Source organism: Lutra lutra, chromosome 3, assembly GCF_902655055.1.
Source record: "Lutra lutra chromosome 3, mLutLut1.2, whole genome shotgun sequence".
NCBI classification, from domain to species: domain Eukaryota; kingdom Metazoa; phylum Chordata; class Mammalia; order Carnivora; family Mustelidae; genus Lutra; species Lutra lutra.
In genome coordinates, this window is record NC_062280.1 from 47,967,805 (window position 1) to 47,993,495 (window position 25,691).

Below are 25,691 nucleotides of genomic sequence, written 5' to 3' on the forward strand. Positions count from 1 at the left end.
CCTGCAAGGACTGTGGGGGACTTGGGTTCCAGAAGGAGACAAAACCCCTGCCTGGAGATGGTCAGGAGCCTCGGGCCAGTCCCCTCTTGTTGTGCCCAGGATGGCCAGGAGAGGACAGATGGATGCACAGATGCCAGGCAACTCACAAACCATGGGTGTTGGGGGGCAGGTGAGTTTTTGTTATCAGTTTCCTGACCAGAACCACCTGTCAAGGCCATTTTTCCTGGATGCTTTATTTTTTCCAGGCCAGCAGGAACGCGGCCTGGCTCAGGTGTCAGGTTTGGGAGCCCGTGAGCCTCTTCCGGCCGCCTCTTCTCTTCCCGGTTCACTGACTGTGGTGCTGGAGTACGAGCCCCTCCTTCTGGGGTTTCTGAGTTCTCGCTGAGCTGCACACCAGTCGTGCACACCAGGCCTGCAGCGACCCTTCACCCCTGCTCAGGGAGCCCTCCCCAGCTGTAGTCTGCAGGGGTGACTGGTGGTTCTGGCTGAGTGCCGACCCTGGCCAGGAGAAACAAGGGGGTGTGCACACGTGTACATGTGTGGGTTTGGCTGTGACTCAAAGTGGGGCTGGAGCCTCTCTCGAATGTCCGGGTTGCGTGTCCAGTTAGGGACCTTCCTCATTTCCTGTGTGGCGGTAGACCAGGGCTTGCGCGTCCACGCCGTGTGCTGCTGGCACTGAGAGGCGCCCTCTTGATGCGGGTCTGCCTCTTCCCCCATGTGGCTGGTTCTACGGACTCGCCTGCTGCTGACCCCGATCGCCAGGTGCCTTGTTCCACAAGCCAGGGCTTCCTAACATCTTTGCTGAGACGCCCTGGTTTGCTTGATGTTATTTTTCTTTAAATCTGGTCATTTTCCCCCAAATGTATTTCAAAAACTGTATTCCTCCTCCCAAGTCTCCCTGGCAGGAGTACCAGGAATGAAGCCCACCAGAGCCCGCACCTTGCAGGCAGGGGTGGGTTTCCGGGGGCTGCCTGGCTCGGCTCCTGGGGTGCCCTGTGCTCAGACTGCTGTTCCCCCATTCAGTGGCCTCTCTGCCACCACAGGGCGGGGGCTGCACCCTGAAACTTTCTGGGGGGCGCTCAGGCTCTCCGCATGCTCTGAACATCCTGCATCCAACAGAAGCAGCCACCTTTTCCCCAGAGGTGTACTGGGAGGAGGCTTTGGGGACAAAGGGAGTAAGGACTGTGGGTTTACATGAAAGGCAAGTGGAGATGTTGGGTCCACCTTTTTTTTTTTTTTAAAGATTTTATTTATTTTTTTATTTGACAGAGAGGGTGCGTGAGATCACAAGTAGGCAGAGAGGCAGGCAGAGAGAGAGGGGGGGAAGCAGATTCCCTGCTGTGCAGAGAGCCCGACGCGGTACTTGATCCCAGGACCCTGAGATCATGACCTGAGCTGAAGGCAGAGGCTTAACCCACTGAGCCACCCAGGGCCCTCGTGTCCACGTTTTGGAAAGGACAAGAACCAGCGGCCGGGGAGCCTGGGACACATTCTCGTCCGCAGAGGGGCCCCGCCCTCCCTGCGCCTGAGCTCGGGATTCTGTGGTCTTACCCGAGATGATAAACTTCTGGTGTTTGAATACCCGAGATGATAAACTTCTGGTGTTTGAAGCCACCGTTTGTGGTCACAGCTGTATGGCCGCTGCAGGAAGCAAGCAGAGCCCAGGAGGACGCCCTGACTATCTCTGGGTCTGGAGGGCGTGAGCCAGCTCCCAGCTGGTGGGCAGGAGGATCCCGCCCCGTGACGACCCCCAGTTCACACTGGGGGCGTCCTCCTGCAAGGGAAGACACCTCTGCTGTGTTTCCCATGGCTCTGAGGCCGGGGGCCATCTGAGGGCTCACACCCAGATACTGTGGGGCCCCCTGCACAGGGCAGGAGGCAGGGGGGGCTGGGGTGGGAGAGAGGGGCTCAGCTCCTGGGGCCTGGTGAAGGCCAGTGGCCCCTACAGAGGAAGGGCCAGTGGGAGACCCCTGAGGGTGGACAGCAGGGCCCAGACTGACTCCCCGGGCACAGCAGCTCACCTCAAATCTTGGGCTCCAAGAGGAGGGGACAGATCTGGGAGTTGGGGCGGAGTCGGGGCAGCTGGAACGAGCAGCTGTTGAGCACAAGCGTGGACCAGCCCAGGGCTGACGGGGCTTGTGGGTGCTTCGGGCAGGGTCCCTGGGTCCCTGGAAGGCCCGCTGTCTGCTCTGTCCCTGGAGGGCTCCACACACATGCAGATGCCTCACTGGGTGCTGTATCTCCCGCGGCAGGTGCGTGGGCTCGATGTTTCCATGTGGCTGGGGGACACTGTGCAGGAGGCATCGCATAGCCACCTCTCATCACACAGGGAACTTGCTGGCAAAGCCCTGGCTGATTCCCGCCGGGAGGGCTGGGCCTCCCGTTTCTCCTCCATGAGCGCTGGGCTGGCTGTCTGTGCACTGGGGCGGAGGGTGCCAGTCACCAGCATTGCTGACTCGGGCGTGTCCCTCCTGTGTCCTCTCCATCTGTGGCTCCAACCACACAGGCCGCATCCTACGCCCCTCCGTGCAGCCCCCCTTCTCCTGGGCCAGCTGGGTTCTCGTGCCTCGTGCTTCTGTCACCCGAGATCTGCTCTGTGCCCATAGGACTCCATGTTTCTGGGTTCTGAGGTTCTAATAGATCACTGACTGTCATTTTCATTGTGGTTGAAATTTCGTTTCTTTTCATGCAAAATGAGCAAATTCTAACCACCCTTCAGAACCTGAATCTGCTGTCTTGGACATCTGGGCCATGGGGCGGGCTGGGCTCACTGCCTTTGCGAGGATGACGGGTCCCAGCTCCCTGTTCCCGTGTGTGTGACTGTGGATTGTGTCCTGGACTTTTGGACAGTGTATTTTTGTTGAATCAGGTTACTTAGGTAAATTCCCAGCTCTGAGTCCCTGGGTCCCTGACCAGTCCCCGAGGGCTGCTGGGAGTCCCACACATGTGTTTGGGATCAGCAGCCAACCTGGGGCTCCCTCTCTTGCTCCCCTCTCCGGGACCCGCCACCCGGCAGCCACCCAGCCATGCTCTGGCTCTTTGCACCAGCTGGATGTGAGTTTTCTTTTTCTTTCTTTTCTTTTCTTTCTTTTTTTTTTTTTTTTAAGATTTTATTTATTTATTTGACAGACCGAGATCACAAGTAGGCAGAGAAGCAGGCAGATAGAGAGGGGGAAGCAGGATCCCTGCTGAGCAGAGAACCTGATGCGGGGCTTGGTCCCAGGACTCTGAGATCATGACCTGAGCCAAAGGCAGAGGCTTAACCCACTGAGCCACCCAGGCACCCCAGGATGTGGGTTTTCTAAAGACAGTTTTGTCTCCCTTTGTGGGGCCAGCTGCACTCTGGCAAAATGTCCTGAAAGAGAGAAATGTGTCCAGTGCATGCCTTCCTCCAATGACCAGGGTCTTGCCAGTTCCTTTCTGTTTTTGGTGGTTTTCTAGCACTTTCTGGTAGTTGCTTTAAGTCTGCCCAGGGGTTCTAGGAGGCCGCTGGTGTGATGGGAGCAGGCTCAGCTGGGACAGGCTGTGGACCCCTGGGTCCCGCTCTCACTGGGTGACTGTGAGCATGGCCGGCCCAAGGAGGTTGCGTCCCCACACTCTGGGTCCTTGTCGGGATGTATAACTGACCAGTGCTGGCTGGTGCTGACCGGGGACTAGAGTCCCTGGATTCTGGTAGCCAGGCTAAGGGTTCCTGGCCTCAGGTACCCCACCACAGAGCACACAGAAGAGGGTTTTGCATGCAGGGATGCTGGATTTTATAGATTTAGTTACGATCCTTGGTTGGAAGTGTTCTGGGGTTGGGTGGCCCCTGTCTTTCTATCCAACCCTACATTTCTTGGCTGTATTTGATAATAGGACCCACATCTATTTTGTGGACATTCTATCAACATCCTAGGGCACACGCTTTGACACTTTGGTGATTAATCTGAATATTAACATCATTCTAGATAATCTGAATTTCATCCCCGGACCGAACGGGATGACTGTCTACTCAAAACTGCTGACGTTTTCTGCCTTTGTTTTCCTTGGACCCTGATTTTTTTCAGCTATTAATGTATTAATCTATTAATTTCTCATTCTGATTCAGTTTCACTAAGCCCTCTCAAATGCAATTAGCTACTATCAGTGTGTAAATGAACTACTTTCTAAGGGGAGACATAGAAATACTCCTCATCCGGACTTGGGGACGTAGGGACAGCCCCAGGCTCCACATAGCTGATGTCAGTTCCCAAGGTGGGCTCGTCCTCCGATTGCCTGTCTCCACGCAGCCATGCATGTCCTCACTCCGCTGCACACGCAGTCAGGGCAGAAACGTTTCTTCAAGGACAAAGCCCAGGACTCAGGAACCCTGGTTCCAGCTGAGCGGGTGCAGAGCCCAGAGCCAGAGCTCAGGCTGGAAAACCACCCAAAGACAAAGAACCTGAAGGGCCCGTGTGGGATGGGAGAGGACACTGAAGATACTGGTATGAGGTCTGGCTGCAAAGGTCCCTGCGCCGAACATGGGAAGGAGTGGCTCAAATCAAGCAGAAGCAGCAGGTGACAGACTTGAAGAACTGGTGCCAGATCTTCCAAACGTGTCACAAACAGGAAGAACAAAGGGCGCAGGAGGGAGCACTGGCCCCACAAGGAGCGCGGCCGCAGTCAGCCCCATGGCGTCTGTGCTGGCCTGTGGCCAGCAAGGAGCGGCCGGCGCGTCCTGGGCTGCTGGGGACCACAGGTGCTGGTACTGTGCTCAGAACACAGCCTGACGTGCGACATACTAGAGTCATACATGTGCACGCCTGCCCAGCAAGTCCCGTCTTCGGCACACGCACGACCCCCCAGGGCCCAGACGTCCCGGGGTAGGCCGGTCAATGGCATGTTGTGTTAGGACAATGGTTACCAGTGATGACAATTAGCAGTGCCATGGACAGAACGGTGCATCTGGACCTGACAAATGGGGGCAGAGAGAAGTCCAGCTAGTGGCACAGGTGGGCAGGGCTCCTGGGATGGTGTCCAGGGGTGGGGGGGTCCGAGCCTGCAGGCCCTATGTTGAGCAGCATGGGGAGTGCACACCCCTTTCCGTGTGCATGTCCCAGCGGGCTCTCTTGGTGAGGAGTGGAATAGGTTCCGACCGCTGACTTCAGATACTTTCCAGCTGCCAACCTGACCATGTAAACCCGGAAAAGGTGAAATGATTCTGCTATTCACAAGTTCCCAGGCCACGTAACCAAAAAAAAGCTGTACACAGATGTTTAATTTGGAAGGAAAATGTGTTAATGAGGATCCTCTGAGTTGGCAGGATGTGTGGTAAAAGCCAACCACGCTATGTGGTCTCGCGGGCATCAGAAGCCACATTGATTCAAGTGAACCCAGCGTTTCATCTAACATGGGTATTTCCCTCCGACAGGCGTCACCGTCAGCCTGTTCCAAACTGCACAGGCTGCTCCCGGGAGCGGTTCTCCTCTGCTGGGTTTTTGGAAGTCTGCTGCTCTGTTGGTATGAGCAGTGGATCGGGCGCCGTGGGGCAGATGCGATCCCAAAGCTGGAAGGCATGGTTTCCCGGACAAACACACACACGTGCATTTCCTTTAAAGATTTGAGTTATTTATTTGGTGGAGGAGGGAGTGAGAGGGAACAAGAGAGAGCAAGAGAGTGAGTGAGTGAGAGAGATCGAGAGAGAGCGAGTGTGCAAGCAGGGGCAGGGGGAGCCACAGACCCCTGCTGAGTGCAGAGCTGGATTCAGGGCTCAGCTCGATGCCCAGACCCCAGGATTCTGGGAACATGACCTGACTCTTAACCAACTGCGCACCCAGAAGCCCCCACCTGGGTGCATTTTTTAAAGCTGAAGTGAGAGTAGCTTGATTGTGCATGTTATCCAGAAACAGCGTGAATTCCTGATTGCTCATTTTAGACACTGTGTGTCCCTGTGGGTGGCTCGGATGACCACAAGTCTGTGGCTGGGCCACAGGGGCTGCCTCGCCTTGTGCCGTCACACAGATGGATGGGTGTGCAGGAGTTCCAGACTCCTTCTCTTACCTGCCCCAACCCCAGGGGCCTGGAAGGGAAGAGCCAGGCTGGGCCCACAAGCGTCCCGTGGCTCCAGTCTCCTTCCCCAGAGCATCTCTTGCATGACTAAATGTGTAACACAGCCGGAGGAGAGCAGAGGGGAAAGAGAGTAGTCTTTGTGACTATGGGCCTGGGGAAAGTTCCTCAGCAGTGACCCCAAACAGCAAAATCATATAGAAACAACGAAGGCCCTAGACGTCACTTAAATCCAATCTGCTTTTTGAGAGACACTGTGGAGAGCATGAAAAGTCACCCCACAGAGGAGCAGAACACATTTGCAAACCATGAATCTGAGGAAGGACTTGTGTCCTGAACACAGGAAAACGTCCCACAACTGAGTTAAAAAGTAGGCACCAGGCCTGATGGCCACTTCACCAAAGGAGGGACATGGGTTCAGCAGCACAAGCAAAGATGCTCCCCTCCTTGTGCTTAGGGGCATGCACTGTAAATCCATGACACGTGTTGCCCAGTGGCTAATGTGGAAGGCGTGGGTCCTGTCCAGCACCGCCAGGATGTGGGGGAAGGAAGGCAAGACCGAACAACTCTAGAGTACAGCTTGGCAGTCCGTTACAAGGGTGAGTGCACACCTGCCTGGGTGCGGGCATTTCCCTCCCGGGGACTGATGCCAGGGACACGAGCCCACGAATGCAAAGACCAGAGAGTGAATGACGGGGCAGGTCCACTTGTAATGACCCTGAAGAGAAGCCTGAAACCTGCTGGGGAACCACACAGCCATCCTCCTCTTCCCTTGGTGGGCATCCGCATGGCTAGTGGCCCTGAGACACCTGGCAGGGGGGCACGCTATGCCAGTTGCTTTGGAAAGCTGCAGATTTCCAGAAAGATGCACAAAAAACTGCTCAAACTCCTGTGGAATGAACGGAGGTAGAAATAACCGCAACAGCAAAATAAAAATCCTTGTGATAAGAAACAAGGAGAGAGGACATCCTGTGTGTCTCATGCCACCCAGTGCACACCTGCCTGGGTCATGTAGCGTCATGAGCCTGAGATCCTCCCTGTGCAAACGGCATGATTTCCATCTGCGGATCGCGTGGCTGGGAGTGGGGACAGTCCGTGCCTCACCTCCTAGGTCTGGTTTCCTGACCCCCTTCCTCCAGCCCAGGAGCGAGTCTTGCGTAAACCTGCCAGATCCGATGGGAAGAGAGGCCTGGACGTGCTGACCATTCCCCATATGCCGATGAGCTCTGAGACATATCACAACTTCCTGTGAATCGTTTATAACCCTGTGACTGGCCTCCTCCTGAAACCTCGCGCTCTCCAGCCCTGGAATGGGGGTTTATGACTCACCATCTCATGGACCCCTGGGAGGCCAACAGAGGCCAGTTTTCACCTGTCCAGTTTTGCAGCTCCAGTAGGAGAGTCCGAAACACTGGAGGCCATTGGAGAGTCTGGAGATCAGAAGGGTTTTTAATGGAGAAGGAGTTCGGTTAGGGAAGGCTGATTGACCAAAAACAAGGCACAGGGAGCTGAGGTTGGAAGAAGGAGCAAAGCCCTCCGACATCAGCACGTGAAGCCCCACCCTCACTGTGTCTCCCCGCCACCCCTGCCCCACTGTGTAGGCGCTCATGTGGGAGGTCAGCAGGCACGTGTGGTGTTGTGTGAGGGTGTCGAGGACGGTGTGGGGCTGGCATTGGGAACATGAGAGAGGTGCCCTGGTGGGGGGCACTGGGACTGGCCCTGGAGGGCGAAGTAGGGTGCGCCCTGGACGGAAGGAACCTCTGCTGGGGTCGGGGGAGACTGGGAGCACTGGGTACCGTGTGGTCAGGCGGTGGGCTAGGGCGTGTTGGGCGGGCTGGGGTCCCAAGGAGCCGCACAGGGGCAGTGGGGACCTCCTGGCAGGAGATACAGCAGCTGAAGGGGCTGCTTGTGGGAACAGGCCAGCTGTGTGCCCTCCCCCAGTACGGGTCTGAGAGCAGAGATCACAGAGCCACAGTGGGAGGGGTGACAGTGCTGAGCTCCCAGCGGGTAGGACAGTCGGGGGCAGGGATTGAAGGTGTGGGTGTGGTTCCTGGGAATGGTGGGCTGTCAAGTGGATGCACACCCCCGTGGCTTTCTTCTTTGTGGGGAGCAGCTGCAGGTGAGAACAGGGTCCATTTCCTCCTCTGTTTCTTGGATGTTACTGGTTGGATGAATGGTGTTCTGATGTCTATGTCCACCTGGAAGCTCAAAATGTGGCCTTATTTGGATAAAGGGTCTTTGTAGGTGTCCTTAATAATCCAAGGGTGGACCCCAGATCCAGCAATGGGTGTCCTTCCAAGAAGAGGAGACACGAGATGTAGGGGAGCAGCCCGGAGCAGATGGCATCTCCCTTGCTGGTAATGGCCCACATGAGAGAGATGGACTGTCCCAGAACCCCCGGGAGCATGGCCTTGTGGATGACACTGGCCCTTGCTCCCATGAGAAAACCGGTTTCTGGTTTTAATAACCAAGTCTGTGGTCACTGTTTATAGCTGTGCCACCCGCTAATCAGCGTTCACTCCTGGGCCATCTGGGCTCAACTGTCCCTTGATGGCTCTCAGAGGTTCTGCCCCTGGGGCCATATGTCTCCTGGATTGGGCTGGGGGCAGCGTGGGGGAGGCCAGGGCTGTTGTGAGGCAAGCTGGCTGCATTGGGTGGTTGGTGGCAGGACCTTCTTCTGGGTGGAGGTCCTGTGCTTCCTGGTCAAAGCCTGGAGACACACTGTTGGAGATAGGGGGATGGGCTGGAGGGGTAGGGGGTGGAGGTGGAGGGGGTGGGAGTGGGCTAGTGGGTGGGTCAGGGATAGGGGTGGGTTGGAGGGGGTGGGAAGAGGTGGGTTGGGGATGAAAGTGGGGAGTGGGGGTGGGAGGGTGTAGGGGTGGGGGTGCAGGTGGGAGGGGGAGGTAGGGAATGGAGGTGGGGGTGGGGAGGTAGGAAGTAGGGGTGGGAGGGGGAGGTAGGGAATAGAGGTAGAGGGGGTAGGAAGGGGTGGGGTGGGAGGGCATTGGAGCAGACAGACAGAGGTGGGAGGGGGTGGGGGGCAGGGAATACCACCAAGCTCTGTAACCTGGAAGATTCTGGTTAAATCCAATCAGTGGGTGGAGGCTGGTGGGTGGGCCCCGGGGGCAGATTATGGAGAGGGGGGGCGATTATAGAGGCAGAGGCTTCCCGCCTTCCCACGAGGTTCATCTGTGACCTAGAAGCCGGGAGTGCCTTCACCACTGGTTTGCTTTTTACCCCTTGCATTTTTGAAGGGTGTCAGTGAGCTTACGAGGCGGTTAAATGTGGTGGTTTCCTGAGGACGAAGGTGTCACCCCGTGACCGTGTTTATGGCTGGTCATGATGGGAGCGGCACTAGTTGCTGAGGTTACCTTTCTCTCTGATTTGTCTTTGGGGGCCCAGAAGGGGGGGGTTCATGGGGAGAAAGACAGGCTTATAATCAGAAGACGCCCATCCCTGGAGTTTCAGGACCGGCAGGCTCTCCAAAGCTGGGTGCGCGGCACTGGGCTCCGAGCGGGTATGAGGTCGGGCGTTCCGGATGCTGCTTTCCTGAGGTCACAGCTGGAGGCCAAGGGACCCTAACTGACTTCACCAGGCATGGGCTCTCGTGGTGAATTGTGGGACACATCCTTGGGAAATGGTGCTGTTAGTGCGGTGTAGGGAGCGGGGTGTGGGCCGCAGCCCCCTTGTCCTATGCGGCTGCAGTTAGTGCCTTCCCTTCCCTGCTAGAAACACATGGACGAGCTGGTGGGTGGGGGCTGGCCACCCTCCAGCCCCCTGCCCCAGACTCTCTCTGAGATGGGGGAAGACTGTTCTACATTTCGGGCTCAGGGTCCTTCCTGCAAAATTATCATAATTTGCTTAAACCCACATGTTATGGTCTGAATATTTATGTCCCCTCCCCCTAGTTTGTATGCTGAAATCTTGACCCCAGTGTGATGGCAAGTGCAGTAGGGCCCCAAGGATGGGGCTAGAGCCCTTGTAGGGGCCTCACAGAGCTCCCTCACCCCTTCTCCGAGGGCACAGCAAGAAGCTGATGGCCCTGAACCAGGATGTGGCCGCCCCAGGAGGCAGCCTTGTCCACACCTTGATCTTGGACGTCCGGCCTCCAGAACGGTGAGCAGTAAATGTGTGTTGTTTAAAGCCCAGTCCACAGGGTTTGTTGTAGAAGCGGGCACAGGCTGCCGGAAGGGAAAAGTATCAGTAAGTTATTCATGTTGCTAAATTGTCTGCAAACACAGACGGTGTAGAAACATCTATTTCTTTCACCTCTTTTCCACTACACAGTAACAATAGGTACTGTGTACTGTACTGACCAAACAGAGCTTTATTTTTTATTTTTTTAAAAGATTTTATTTATTTGACAGAGAAAGACACAGCAAGAGAGGGAACACAAGCAGGAGAAATGGGAGAGGGAGAAGCAGGTTTCCCGCTGAGCAGGGACCCCAACGCGGGGCTCGATTCCAGGACCCTGGGATCACGACTTCAGCTGAAGGCAGAGGCTTAACCCACTGAGCCACCCGGGCGTCCCCACATAGAGCTTTAGATTCCCCACAGAATCTGTCCAAGTAATAGCCCTGATTTAGGTGTGGTGACATTCTTCTGAAACAAAACTCCAATGCTGAATTTAACCACAGGTGTGTTTGGCTTCTTTATGCTTTCTTGGTGTCCTACCTGGATATGAGAATTTCTGCCCAGACGACTTGTCACCTGGCTCTTCATCATGACCGTGTTAATTTTTCATCTGCAATAGCTTTACTGACTGGCAGGTCATATTGATGGGATAATCAATGTGATGGTGCACGCCCGAAGTCGTGCTGAGAAATGAAGATGACTTTTCCGAGGAGGCTTTGCCATCTTATGTTTCCTGCCCTGCTCAGTGCTGGGTGGCGTGTGGGCTGTGAGCTCGGGGCGTACCTCTAAGGGCCCCTTTGTGCCGAGTGAGGCCAGACGGGTCTGCTTCCTTGTATTCACACCGCAGGCATACCTGGCTCTTACAGTGCCCTGTGAGGGCCCCCATGCCCACCAGCGAGGATGTGACCATCCGCCCACTTGTGGACTCGGCTATGAAAACAGGTGGCTGCCTTCTACCCTGAGCGTTACTGGTATGAGCCAGAGTGTTGCTATTTGTGGTTTCAGATCATCACTAAGAACAACACACAGCATTTACAAAAATCTCACGGACTCCCTGCCCCCAGAAAGTATATTGTCAGATGTCCCACCCTCAGCGTGGGAAGTGTGGGTGTAGATCCTGAAGCCCCACGACTCTGGGAGATTTGCTTCCTGTGGCTCACTGTATCTCCACCACCACGTTGCTGGAATCAAAGAAACACAGAGTCTCTTTGGAATGGAATAGAAGTCAGGATCTTGTCCATAAGGGACAGAAAACTGACTCAAAAATGCCAAGTGAGAAAGAATTCATTGGGTCATAAAGCTAAAAACTCTAGCATGGGTTGCCTTCAGGTTCAGTTGGATCCAGGGGTTCAATGCCATCTGGAGCAGCTTGCTTCTTTCTGGTCTTTTGGTTCTGCCCCTTTCTCTGACCATTCTCAGGTGTTCTTGCCTCTCAGCTCACCCCTTGTCCAAACCCAGTGGAGAAGAGGGCTGTGTGTCCCAGCAGACCTGGGGAGGTCTTCTTGACTCAGTGTCTCACCAGGAGCACATGCCTGGTGGGGAGCAGAGTGTGTCCACAGCTGGGAGCAAAGCAGGAGGGGTGTGGACACTGGGAGGTAAACCACAGGGGTGGATTTTGAAAACCCAGGACCACTCCCTGGGTCCCTCCAACTCTCCACTTGCCAGTCATTAGCTGGGGTGCCTGAGAGCAGGGACCCTTGTGTCCTCAGCATTCACCTCCTGCCTGGCACACGACGGCCCTTGCTGGTCAGTGGCTGTTGGGCGGTTGGATTGACTGAACGGATCTTAGCTCTGAACGGTGCATCGCCTGCTTACCGGAAAGGCCACGTGGCATCACAAGGGAAATGAGTCATGTGTCAGGCCCCCAGAGCGAAGATGTGTCTCTCAGGGGATTCGCTGAGGAGCACTTGCTCTGCAGAAACTGTGAAGCAGCTGCTTTGCTGATTTCACATTTCGGCAGTTCTTAGCAGGACACGTTTATGGGAAATGCTGCCCCCTTTCCTTCCAGCTGCCTCTGCCTGGCTGAAAGGCTGTAAACGCGGAGCACAGAGAGCATAAATCCACAAACGTTCTCCGTGTCTGGCTCGACCACAGACGTTCATCCCCTGAAGGGAGATGGGCTGTGATCGGGTTCAACCCCCCCCACCCCACGGGGAGGGAGAACAGCCCACAGAAGCTGGGGCATCGGGTGACAGAGAGCTCCTTTTCAGATTCTGGGAAAACACTGCAAACATCAGAACAAACCCTTAGAACCCTGGGGTTTATGAGCAGCACTAAAGTCGTGCCGTCACTTCAGGTAAATGGAATGGAGCTGAGACACAATTTCAAGTGTCTGTTCATCCGTGGGAGGGGTTGCTCTGGGGCTTTCTGGCAAGGAGTCACAGGTTCTCCCGCCAGGCTTCCGAAGTGGGGCTGCCGTTCTGTGAGGACCTGGGGCAGAGGAGAGAGGGCCAGCCCCCGTCAGGACATCCCCCCAGCCCTGCTGGGCAAATAGAACAGCAAGTGGGGGGTGCCCCTGCCCCTCCCGAGCCCACAGGCTGGCCGTGTGCTCAGCCTGGGGTCCACGGCGCCCACTGGGCTTCTTCTCTGTTTATTGCATCACTGACCCCTTCTCTTGCAGCTTTGGTTTTCTGTTTTAATCGTTTGTGTCCTGTTAAAATCTCCTTAAGGGTCTGCTGGGAAATAGGGGGCACACAAGCACCACCATAAAATACGGTGTTTCCACTGCTTGGAGGGAACAGCCCCATTGCCACGTGGCCCAGAGCTTTGGGGTGGCAAGGGAGCTGAAGGGAGTCCCAGGGGGTCCCCACTGGCACCAGAGCTGCCCTCCAGGACATGGGACTTTACCGAGACTGATTTAATAGCAGTCACCCCATGGGACTACTCTGAGAGACACAAAGGACAGGGCGGCTGGTGGAGGCAGAGATTTTCCTGATGAGATTCTTTTCATATTAAACTGTGTGAAAGGGAGAGGACTTAGGTTCGAGCCACCTAGTGTCGCAAGACCGGGGATCCTCCCCCCACCGGCTTCAGCCCACTTGGCAGGCTGCGCAGAGGTTGGAGGTTATCTTAGGAAAGCCTGCGGGTTTCAGCCACTTCAGAGAGGTTTTGAAGGATTCTGGACACTGACAGGTGCTAAACCACATTGATTGTGAGCCTCCTGTGTGATTTACACGACTGGCTTCTCAGAGTGCAGCTGCGGGTGCATGATGCCCCTTCCGTCTCCCAAAACTCCTCCCAGTGTTTGGGAGGAGAGCCTCGGGCTGGCGGTACATGGCCGATGTCCCGAAGCCAGAGGCACGAGGGCTGTTATTGGTCTGGAAGCCCAGCCTGGGTCCCTAGGGATGGATCTACAAAGGACAAGGATGTGTTTGTCAGACAGCCACCTGTGACCTGGTGGCAGTGGGAGAGGAGAAGTTAACACTCGCTATGCACACATCCATTAGCTACTGCCATGTAACAGTTCGTTTCCCACAAGCCGGCAGAGGTGGGGAGGGTGTGGTGGCTGAGCCAGGCCAGACTGAGCGGGCGGGGCTGGACCGTGCTTCTGAGCTCAGCCACAGGGGAAGTGAGGGCAGGCTAGTCTGGCTATCCCGTGTCCGTGTGCTGAGCAGGCCAGCCGGGGACAGAGTCGTGAGATGTCCTGCACACCCTCATGGTGGGAACGGGAGAGGAGGTCAGAGTGGGCAGGCCTCCTGGGGTCTGCTGCGGGGGCTGGGAGGTGGACTCTGTACTACAAAGGAGGAGGGGGACCTGGGGGCCCTGGGTTCGTGCTCCAGGCTGTCTAGCAGACCAGGCCCCTGCTGCTTGGTTTAGTGCCCTCTCCATGGGCTGACTTCTCGGTTCTCCAGCTGGTGAAGGGGAGGCGGCAAGGACTTAGGCAGTAACGGGACAGCTAAGCCTGACCCCACCTGGACCCCCGAGGCTACCGTGGGTCACTGCGGGGTCTGGTGGTAGGATTCTTTCATTTTCTTCCTTCTCAGCAGCCATTCGGGGTCCTTTCCTTTAATCAGAGTTGTGTTGGTGACCAGATTTAGTCAGCTTCTGGGAAGGGTTTGCTGAGTGATTTCAAATGCCGTGCTGAGCTCTGTGGGTTGGCTGCAGCTGCCGAAGCAGATTGAAGAGCTTAATTTTACCAGATTTGTGGTGTCAGGATTGGTGTGCCACACAGGGCTGTTTAAAAGTTTGCCACATATATTTTTATGGAATTCCGATTTTGTCGGCAAAGAGATTCAGACTCAATGGCAATTGCAGGTCACATGGGTGGGACCCAGGTCTGCATGTGTGGGTCTGTGTGTCCCCTGGGTCCCACCAGTGCAAGATGTTCATCTCTCCTGTATTCCTCAGAATACAGCTGAGGGGAAAGGGAGGATGGTGAGGGGAGGGAGGAACAGAAGGGGACAGAGTGAGGGTAGAAGGGTGGAGGAGGGGAGGAGGAGGGTGGGAGAGGGTGGGGGAGGGGGGCAGTGGGGGAGGGCACACGCATCATCTCACAGCTTACTTTCCCTGGGCCACAGGAGTCTCCTGTGTGGTTTCAAACTCTTGGTAAATGCATTAACTGCTCAGTGTTTGATGTGGGGGAAGTTTAGAATTCACTAGACATTGCTGGATATTTAGGTGGGTTTTGGTGTTTTGGTATTTATATCCCTGCGGTGAATTTGTACTTAGAACCCTCCTGCACGCCGGGCCGTTTCAGTGCCTCACTTTTTGGTGGACAGCCCGGGGGCTTAGTGCTGGGCCTTGATCCTGGGAGAGTAGGATGGGGCCCTGGCCACTGGGAGGAAGATCACAGGACTTGGGAGTAAATCCTTGAGGTATTGACTGTCTTCCCATGCACTTTAAGATTAAAAAACAGTAAAATAAAAATATGGCTTGCCTGAATTAAAGGTGCAGGGCAGCCTGGGGGCAGCTGGCGCTGGGTCTTGGTTCTGGGCCCGTGTGCTCCCCACGGGGCTCCCTGTGAGTCCCTGGGCCTGGGGAGGAGCTCTGTGTCTGACCTGCACCCAAGGCACCTGCGAGGTCCCTCGGGGTGCTTGGTGGGGCCCTGACAGCTGCTGTTGGGCAGTGGGACTGGCTGTCACCTGCGGGCTCACCTCTGTTGGCATGGGACAGCTGCTTCTGGCTGTGGGTGCTTGCTGGGCCGATGTGTAAATATGCGTTCAGGGTCACTGCTGTTTTAAGTGGGGAGGAGAGTGGAGGTGGTCGGGGCTCACTGATGGGGCCACAGAATCAAAGCAGCCGGTGTGGCTCACAGAACATGGCTTCCTTGTAGATGAGGGGCCAGCCTCGTTGTTCAGATGGAGACTGCTTTTTTATTGTTCCAACTCTCTGCTCTGAGAAGGATCCTTCCTGGGGCCCCGGGTGGGAATAGGGGCTCACAGGGTTTAGCCCCTCACGGGCCCTGCCATCTGGGCTTTGACTTTCCCAGCGTGGGGCTGCCCCTTCCCCGGCATTGGGGTTGCAGCTGTGATGGTGGGAAGAGACCCTTGCGTTCATGACTCACGGATGTCAGAGCTGCGTGGCCCGTTTTCCTCTCTTGTTCACAACAAGACAGCAGGCCCGGAAAAGCCCCTTCTCACCATCCAGACTTCACCTAATTACAGTTTCGGCTCCCCCAGAGATAGAATCTTAACCCAGTTGGGTCATCTGCCTGCTGGGTCCTGGCTGTCCCCTGAAGGGAGTGGAGACCTTGTCCAGACATCTGTCACTTGCCAGTGAAGGATGGCTTCCTTGTCCTGTTCCTTCCGCCTTGTTGTTTCCTACAGCTCCCTGAGCCCTAGCCGTCTGCTGGGGGTGGGGGGTGGGGGTTGCTGATTGGTCAGTCCTGGATGGACGCACGTGAATTTTGTTTTTCTCACACGGTTTCTTCCCTTTTTGCTCAGACAGTCGCTAGGACAAAGAGCTGGGGTCTGGCAGGATGGAGCAGGGTTATAAGTGACCGTTGTCTCTGGAAACCGACTGCATACCACAAACCCCCTTTCAGCCAAGTGCTGGGAGTCCGGACCTGGAGAACTCAGGGAAGGATGCTGCGTCTGCCTCCATAGTCCGACTTGCAGTGGGACCAGCAGTGCACATCAGGAGACGTGCTCATCTGATGTCCCATTGGCTCCCCACGTGCACAGGCTTGGTCTTGCGGACGGGATGAGAGTGGGGCCAAGCTGCTTCCAGGGACAAAGGCATCTGGTCCCCCAGATGGCATCACTGTCACGTTCCAGGGCCGAGATAGTGGCAGGTAACCACGGTAACTGACCAGACCCCATATTTCCTGAGGTTCAGCCTTCTGTACTCGTTCTCTCCATGGGTAGGGCACCTCTCCCTTGACCTTGGTGCCATCGACCTTTCCCTGCACAAATGCACTTTGTAGCCGCAGGGAAGGCATCTCTGCAGGACACAGGACTTGGGCTCCAGGGTTTTAGGCTGCGTGCTTTGCCTGCTACAGTGACCAGGTTTCCACGGAGAGCTGCAGCCTCACAGGTGTATCTGGTGCCTGGAGGAGGAATGCTTAAGGCACATTGTTGCTTCTAGGATTTTCTTTTTTTTTTTTTCAAAAATGAGAAGAAACATGTTTTCTGAAGAAGATACTGGAAGCCTGTATGGCTGTCAGCTCCCCTGGGGGGGGGGGGGCGTCTACCACGCGGTTGGAGGCTGGCTTTCCCAAGGCGGGGGTTGCAAGGGGCCTCGTAGGAGCCAGGTGGAGAGAAACAGCCAGAAGAGCAACCTCTGTGTCCCAAGGAGCAGGGTCAGGTGACTGTCTGAAGGTGAATGTCTGCAGTTTGGGGCCTTGGTGTCAGGACGGTGAGGTCCCTCCAGCACCCCAGGACCAGGCAGGGTCTTAAGGGAGCAGCATGGGGGGCAATAGGGATCATGGGGCCAGACACATGTGCTCTTCCCCAGGAGGTACACCCAAGCACGGGCTGTGGTTTTGTGCTGGGTGGGTCCTGGTTGCTGAGATGGGACGCACAACCACAGTGCATGGGAGAAGGGTCCTCACACACAGCTGAGGAGGTTTAGAAAGAACCACATTCCTGAGTTTGAGGAGGGAGCATCAGACACCAGCACTCTGGAACCCTGAGGCGGGGCCCTGGAGAGGGTGTGCAGCTCGGCACGCGCACCTGGAGGGCTGCCCTCCTGATGTCCCCTGGGTGCAGAGTCGTCCCTGGAGCTGAGCTTCTTACTCTGACCCCAGGACATACGGAGCAGAGGTTGGGGATGCAGTTGCTAGCCAGGCACTCCAAATCTAGCTGAGTCTGTAGGGCAGGGACACCACGGTCTTAACCCACTGGCTTGAGTCAGGGATGGAGGGTGGGCGGGAGAGTGCTGTTTGGTGGGAAGGGTGGGAGGGCTGTGGGTTGAGGAGCAGGTGTCTGTGGCGGGGAGTGGGGGCAGATGCGTGATGCTGTCCTCAGTCTCCACGGGGAGTGTGTTGGGAACTGAGGACCTGTCCAGGTACCTCCCCCAGACCCCGATGCCAGGAAGGTCCCAGCTGTCTCTGGAGTGGAGAGTTCCAGAAACCCCAAGCTTTACGCTGTTGAGCCACACTGGCAGCAGGACTAGAGCGTCCCCTGTGGGACATCACGCCTCTTCCTTGGATGAGCAACCATGTCAAATGCACGGCCCACCAGCCGAGCCAGCCTCTCGTCTTCCAGGCCCCGCCAGACAGGGGCCAGCCAGCCTGCTCTGGGAATGTCAGGGTCACATGCGAGGCCACTGTGGCTCAGGACAGGCTGTGCTGGCCTATGGAGGGTGATAGGAACACCTAGGGAGGCAGGTCTGAGGAGCGGCTGACTCCGGGGCTGGGGTTGAGGGGGACATGGCCTCGGTCTGCAGCCGGTGGACAGACCTGACCACCGCGAGACCTTCTGGCTTCCATCCCACTGAGTGGGTGGTCAACCCCATGTCTGCAGCCAAGAGCCAGGGCTGCAGTGTCCCACTGGACGCTGAGTCTGAGCCGATGTTTAATCAGCCGCCTTGGTCTAAACTCCAGAGCCCGATTCATGGCTGAAAGAGAGCGTTTGGTTGAAGCTCTTTCAGAGGGAGAGAGAGAGACAGATCTGTTTTGAAGCAATTGTGCAAATGCCCCACAAACCAATGGAACATTCCTGAGAGAAAACAGCTCTTGTAAACATTCCCAAAGCAAGGGTTGAACCCACAGGCATGTGTCTTAAAGTGTAGATGCATTTTGCTTTCAGTGTTTATGCAGATAAACGTCATCGCAGGGAGGATGAGACAGTGGGAATCGGCAGTTCGTTTGAGGGATTTAAATCCCTTTTCTGCTGCCAGGAGCGTAATGAAGGGGACACGTGACAGAAGCCTGAGCTGTGTTTCCTTGTCTGGTTAGATGACACCCAGATACCTGGTTCCCCTCCGAGAAACAGGCTGGAGTGTCTTCAGGTCCCCTGGGCTCCACGCATACCGGTTCTGGGTTTCCAAATGTTGGTGCTCATTGTCTATCCCACTGGACAGGGGCTCTTTGTCTCCGACTCAGAATGACTTCTGTCCGTGGGCCCCAGGGGGCAGGGCGTGCGGAACCCGGCTTCTGCGGGCCTCTCCTGTGAGGGTCAGGACGGCATCAAAGCAAACCCAGAGCCCGGGGCTGAGGGCAGCTTCTTCCAGGGCTCCCGTTCTTGGTCTCTGGTCTCCACAGTGAGAAAGGCTTCCCTGGCCTGAAAAGCATCTCAGGTTCCTGCTTCCAATGGTCCCGTCAGGGTGGGTGGGGGAGGGCAGTCAGAGCACGAGCCCCTCATCCAGGAGGTGCCTGGGGAAGCCAGGGTTGGGAGGAGTTAGGACAGCCTATTCCCATTCACTGGTGATGTTTGCCAAATATGGGTACATGTGTGCTCTTGGCCGACCTGGGGAAGTAAAGACAAGGGGCACAGGCAAGCGCCCCGGGGGGCTCTGTGCAGAGTCGCCTCACACGGGAGACAGTGCTACCAGCCGCTGAATGGACCCACAGACTTGGTGCTTCCGTGCAAGGGAACACGACTCGGCAATGAAGAAGGGTGTCCCTGGGAACAGCCTGCACCAGGAGCGAGCCACGGAACGGCTCCATCATCCCCAAGTGTGGGCCTCTGGAGGGCAGTCCTGCCCGGAGCAGCAGAGCGAGTCAGGGCTTGTCTGGACCCCGTTATTCCCCAGCTGTGCTGGTGAAGGACGTGTCGTCTCAGTCCTGCCCTGCCCGAGCTGGAGGCTCCGTGGACTGCAGCAGACACACCCCTTCCCCCCAACCCCAGGGACACCCCTGAGCACATCTGCAGGCCTGCATCCCTGCTGCCCTGCTTCCGGCCATCCTGCGGCTGCTCTGCCCAGAGTGAGGTGCGATGCCCCTCGTCCCTCTGCCCGTGACCTGATGGTGCTGGGATGTGCTAATCCGGGGGCTGCAGGAGGGTCTGTAGTCCCCCCGCCCAGTTACAGTCACTTCCCTCCTGCTTGCTGGGACCTGGGGGGCCCCAGTCAGGCGGCCCCCACGTCTGCTGTCGGGAGCACCAAGGCTTATGGGGACGGAAGTTACATCGTTGGAGCTCCTCAGGGCGTCCTGCGTGCTCAAGCTGCTCACCGGCCTGGAGCTGACATCTGCACGGGGAGCCCCGGAACTGTGGGCAGTTTGTCACCTGGTGTGGATTTGTGGGAACTGAGCTGCGGACCCAAATGTAGGGTCCCTTTGTGACCCAGCTGCTTTGTCCTAGGGAGGGGCAGCGGGCAGCTGACCTGCTGGGTTAGGAGCTATTCTCGTCCCACGGAAACCCGCAGATGGACGTGGGGCGGGGGCTCGGCTGCTGACAGACCACCCAGCTCCCGTGTGCAGGTGGGCCCGGCCCCCAGCTGGCCTTCTTTGTGGGGCAGGATTCTGTGACTCATCCTGGGAAATGCTAATTGTTCTGAAAGAGGGGCCGTGAGGGTCCCTGTTGGCTGCCCCTCCTGGCGTCTGCCCCCATTCTTGGAGCAGCTGCTGGAGGCTGGGCATGCGCTGAGGATGGCGTTGAGGATGGCGATGACGAGCCTGGCCTGCAGGGTGTTTGGTGGTTCTGGTGGGAGCCTGGGCGCAGCTACTATCTCCACGCAGGACAGGTGCTCAAGCTGGCCTGTCCCACCTGGATGGACATAACCCTTCAGCCCCTTACCATCATTTATGTGTGTAATCATAGTTTGAAAAAAGGCTCAAGACAGAAAGGGGCTTATTTAAAAACAGGTCCAAGTCTGTTATTTCAGTTTACATTCAAAATAAATGTTTGTCACTTACAACAGTTTTGGGAATTAATAACACTGGGCTTTTGCTCTGGATGCAGCAGGATCCCAACACAGCTGACCATTTAGACTTTGCTCCCATGTTTGCGGCCTGGAAGGTCACACCCCGAATGTGTGAGACCCCGGAAAGTCTGGCGGAGTTCCTTCCTGGACAGAGCAATCCATTGTAGGGGGAGGGAGGGGAGACATAGGGTGAGAGACACGGGGGTGGAGAGGATGGGGGGCTGGGATGGAGGAGAATGGAGCAGTGCCAGCCTCGCCCGCGATGGCCCTGCCCTGGACAGCCGTGGGCGGATGAAGGGGGCTCAGGAAGAAACTAATCCAGGAAAAGCCAAGGAGAAACCTGCTATGGTATGTGAAGGTTGAACTGAGAACCTGGGCTTCTCCACCGTTGGTTGGCTCACTTGTGCTCCTGTCAGCTGGACCTGCACCCAACTCATGGATCCCCAGCCTCATGTGCCTCCTCTGTCCCCTCTCCCTTCGTCCTGCTGGGTGTGGGGAGGTCTCTCTCCCCTCCTCCAGTCCTGCTGGGTGAGGCGGCTCTGTCTTTCCTCCCGTGGTGCTGCTGGGAGGTGGGTTCTGTACCCCATCCCTGTGGTCCTGCTGGGTGGTAGTGTGTCTATCCACCCTTCCTTGGTCCTGCTTGGTGGGGGGTCTCTCCCCCTCTGGTCCTGTTAGGTGGGCAGGTCTGTCCCCCCTCCCCCAGTCCTGCTGGGTGTGGGGGGTCTTTCCCCCTCCCTGATCCTGCTCGGTGGTGGTGGGCTCTGTCCCCCATCCCCCTATGGTCCTGCTGGGTGGTGGGCTATGTCCCCCCTCCCCTGTCCTGCTGGGTGAGGGGGGTCTGTCTCCCCCTCCCCAGGTCCTGCTGGGTGGTGGTTGGTGGGTCCCCTCACTCCTGGTCCTGCTGGGTGAGGGGTTCTGTCCTCCCCACTGTCCTGCTGGGTGGTGGTGGGCTCTGTCCCCCCTTCCCCAGTCCTGTTGGGCAGGGTCAGCTCCCCTATTTAGTTCCGTTTCATGGGGACATGAGTTGACATCTGACAGTGGTGTCTCTGGCTTCCTCACAGACCCTGAGCCCTTTGGGAGAGCAGCGTCTTGCTAGGTGACCCCTGACGGCCACCTGGCAGGGATTTTTAAAGGCTCCCCATGTGGTTCATGCGTGGCCACAAACACTGACTGAGCCAGACTCTGGGGAGGGACAGCGGATGCCATGGGACCACAGTGAGCCCTGGACCTCCCAGCTTGGCACAGAAGCCCAGAGCCTTGGGTTGGGAAGACCATGTGTCCTGATGATGGGGACAAAAGGGGCCTGCCAGCCAGGCAGCTGCAGCCTGGGGCCCTCAGGGCCAGTGAAGGTGGGGGTGGGCGCAAAGTCCAGGGCCTCTGGGACACACTGGCTGGCTAAGGACCCAGGTACACTGGGATTATGGCCGCAGGGTCACTGGCTGGTCACTGGCCTATCGGTCACAGAACAGTCCTTGTTCTGTGCTGGGGTCTTGAGTTTCTTTCTTCTCTCCCTGTCCTCATGAAATTTGGAGATTTAGTTTCTTGAAATTTTTTTAAAGATTTATTTATTTATTTATTTATTTAATAGAGAGAGCGAGAGAGTGCTGGGGGAATGGCAGTAGGAGAGGGAGAGAGAGAATCTCAAGCCGACTCCAGGCTCAGTGCAGAGCCTGATATGGGGCTCGATCCCACAACCCTAAGACCATGACCTGAGCCGAAGCCTGCGCCAGCCAGGTGCCCATGGAGTTTGGGCATCTACTGTCATTTTGCTGCATGCCCTGGTGGACTGCCAACTCCTCCAGGGAGAGACCTGGACACTGTCCCCGGAGTGGGGTTGACCTCGGGCCCAGCGGAATCTACTGCCATTAGCAGGTGTTTTGTCCTTGTCATGTCTGGGACCCACCTGGGCTGCTCAGAACACCCCAGATGCGGTGCTGGGCCAGCTGCTGCCCGATTCCCAGCAAGCGGGACATTCCCGCCACAGAATGTCTTAACCATCTGGGAAACGTTCTCTCCGTGAAATCTTCCCAGGAAAGGAAAGAAGAGGCAGCAGAGGAAGACGTCTCTGAGACGGCTCTCCTGGGGCTGCAGCTTACCACAGAGCCTCCATACCCTCATCTCACATCTGGATTTTCCAGCCCAAGGGCTGGGCACACACTGGGCTTGCCTCTCTGGGGGCAAAGGGTGCATCCTGAGCCCTTACTGGGTTTTCTCTGAAAGTGCTGATTACTCTCCATTGCTTTGTAGTTCTTTTTTGGGGGGGGGTTAAAAACTTAAAAAAAGCACTGAATATATGAAGTTGGTAAAAAGTGAGAACAAAATATTTTAAGAAGAGTTAAACCAAAAGAAAATAAATAAAATATTCAACAATTTCTTCACTGAATACTTCTTTTTTTTTTTTTTTAAAGATTTTATTTATTTATTTGACAGAGAGAGATCACAAGTAGGCAGAGAGGCAGGCAGAGAGAGGAGGAAGCAGGCTCACTGCTGAGCAGAGAGCCCGATGCGGGGCTCGATCCCAGGACCCTGAGATCATGACCTGAGCCGAAGGCAGAGGCTTAACCCACTGAGCCACCCAGGCGCCCCAACTTCTTATTATCAAAGTAATCACAATTACAAATGTAAAAAAATAAAACTTACTTTTTAGCGACCGAGGGGTCAATCCAGAAATAGAGGTACAGGGCATGCCTTCCCCAGGCCCAGGACCACCTTTGTAACTGGTATGGATGGGGTGGGTTTGATCACTCAGATGTGGGGTCACGGGCATAGCTGACCTATCTTAGGGACAGGGCACGAAGCGTTCCTTCTGACCACACCTCATACCACAAGTCTGGCCCCGCCCTTCAATGCTTCTGGGGGGGCCGGGGGCTGCGGCTCCATCTGGGCCTCTGCTAGTTCGGGACTTCCAAGAAAGCTGAGTCCTGACAGCCCTTGCACTTGGAGGACCTGCCTCTGGGGACCCAGAATGGATGCTGAGGACACAGTGCCAACAGGGGACGAGGCTCCCCCTGCACGGGCTGGAGACTGCAGGCAGGGACCCCCAAGTCAGAGCCGGTTGCTGCATGTCAGGGGCTTGGGAGTTTCTTACCAACTGTGTTTGTAGCACAGACCTCGGCGGACAGGTACCTGCTTCCTCTAGAACCCAGGCAGCTGCGTGAGGGACCCTCTCCCCACCTTCAAAAATACCAACAGAGCAAACCCACAACAACACCGAGAGATACTTTCTGCTTCAGTTGGCAGGGCATCGATGAGCCCAGGTGGATGTGGGATCCATCATGGAGTGTGGCAGTGACCACCAGGGGCCACATGGGGCCTATTCTCTCCTCTGGCCTGGGTCCTTGGGTTTCCTGAAATAGTCAGAGAACAGCAAGCCTCAAACGCAGCTTCCTTGGCTCACCTGAGGGTACCTGCCCTCCTGAGGACACCCGCACACCCGAGGGCACCCGCACACTCGAGGGCACCCGCTCAGTAAGCAAACTGCTCCCCTGAAGTTTGTAGCCCCAAAGGGCCATCTCTAGATATGAAGACTTGAGCAATTGGATTGCTACGAAGTGTCCCTCTTCCCTCTGTTCCTGCTGGGAAGGGCTGCAGGTGACCCAGGTGGCTGCCTCTGGGTAGCTGCTGATGGGTGTCTTCACCGGGCAGGGAGTTGGTTGGTTTTGGGCTACAGGTATGGTTGGGGTCTTTAGAAGCTCGTGGACTGCTTCACAGCCTCACACTGACCCGGGTGAGGACCGAGGAGACTGTCACACTGTCTGCAGGAGAGGCGCCTGTGGCCACGCCCGCATGCCTGTCTGCACAGGCAGGCGGCCGGCTGATGGCCAGGCTGCTTTCGGTGGGCGCATGGTGGGTGCCTGCCCTTGGGACGAGAGCTCCTGCCTGTTACTGGCCTGGGCTCTGCTCTGGCTCATTATTCCTCCCCAGGCATCATCAGAGCTGACAGTGCCTCTGTGAATGGCTCTTGGGCAGCTTTCTCTTCTGCAGGTTTCGTACCCTCCTGGGGACGAGCAAGTGAGCGCTGCTTCCCCGGACTGGGGTGGGTGTTTGTCTTCTGAAGTCTGTAACTGAAGAGTAGGCAGTCTGCCTGGAGGGTGGGCCCTCTGGGGTGGTCCCTGCTGGTTTCGCACCGGGCGGGCATTTGTGCTTGGGGGGTCTTTGATGGAGGCGTGGGCGCATGGACCGGTGGCTCGTTGTCCTTCCCTCTGGGGAGCTCAGATCCTCCTTCTGCAAAACCTAGTCCTGCCTCTGTAGTCACACAAGGTGCGTGAAGGTGGCTCGCACACCTTTCCCCAGCCTTCCTTTCCTTGTCCCCCACACACCCAGGCTTTCCCGGCACGTCCAGCTGTGCCTAAAATCCAGCCAGTTCTTCCCATCCCAGGGGTGGGGCCGCCAGGGACCCCGCGTCTCTCTTTTTGCACGTCCCGGGACCCTGTGGGGTCACTGTTGAGTCTTTGGTCATGTGCCACCTGTAGCAGGGCGCCCTGCTGGATCTTTCCTGTCCAGCGGCTCGGGGGTCTCTGGCACACTGTACTGGGTATCATTGCTTGTGTGATCAGATGCTCCTGGGGTTATCTCAGTCAGCTCCTGTAGGAGGTGCTACCTTTGTGTATCTGCAGGGGACAGAGAAGCAGAGGTGGGGACAGAGAAGTGGGAGTGAGGAGGAGAAGGGGGGGGAGGAGGAGGAGAAGAGGGGGTGGATGGGGAGGAGGGATGGAGGCGGGGATGAGACGTGAGGGTGGGGAGCAGAGGCAGGGGTGATGCAGAGAAGCGGGATGGGGACAGAGAAGCAGGGGTGGAGAGGAAAAGCAGGGGTGAGGACAGAGAAGCAGAGGTAGGGAGGAGAAGCAGGGGTGAGGACGGAGAAGGAGGTGTGGGGAGAGAAGCAGGGGTGGGGAAGCCGTGTCATAGGCTGCACCTGCTCCTGTGGATGCTGCTCTGTTCACCGTCCCTGCAAGTCCCAGGCGCCTCAGAGGGAAGGGCACCCCCTCTTCTCATTTCTCATGGCCCCGGGACCTTCCTTGATTGTTTTCATGGCACCGTCTGGATTCTCCGCCGGTGTCAAGGTTAAACAGGTCATCATCTTAGATTTGTCTCATCAAATCTCCACCAGCGCTTCCAAGTCAGACACCAGGTCAGAGTCTCACTGCTCTCCTTCCCAAGGTGCTGCTAACAGGTGGTGGCTGGGCCCACCGTGTGCCGCTGTCCCTCTCCCACCCGGTCACTTGTGTGTAGTCAGACTCTGCACATACTCTAACAAGCCACTGCTCCTTTTCCTGTGACGGTTTGTT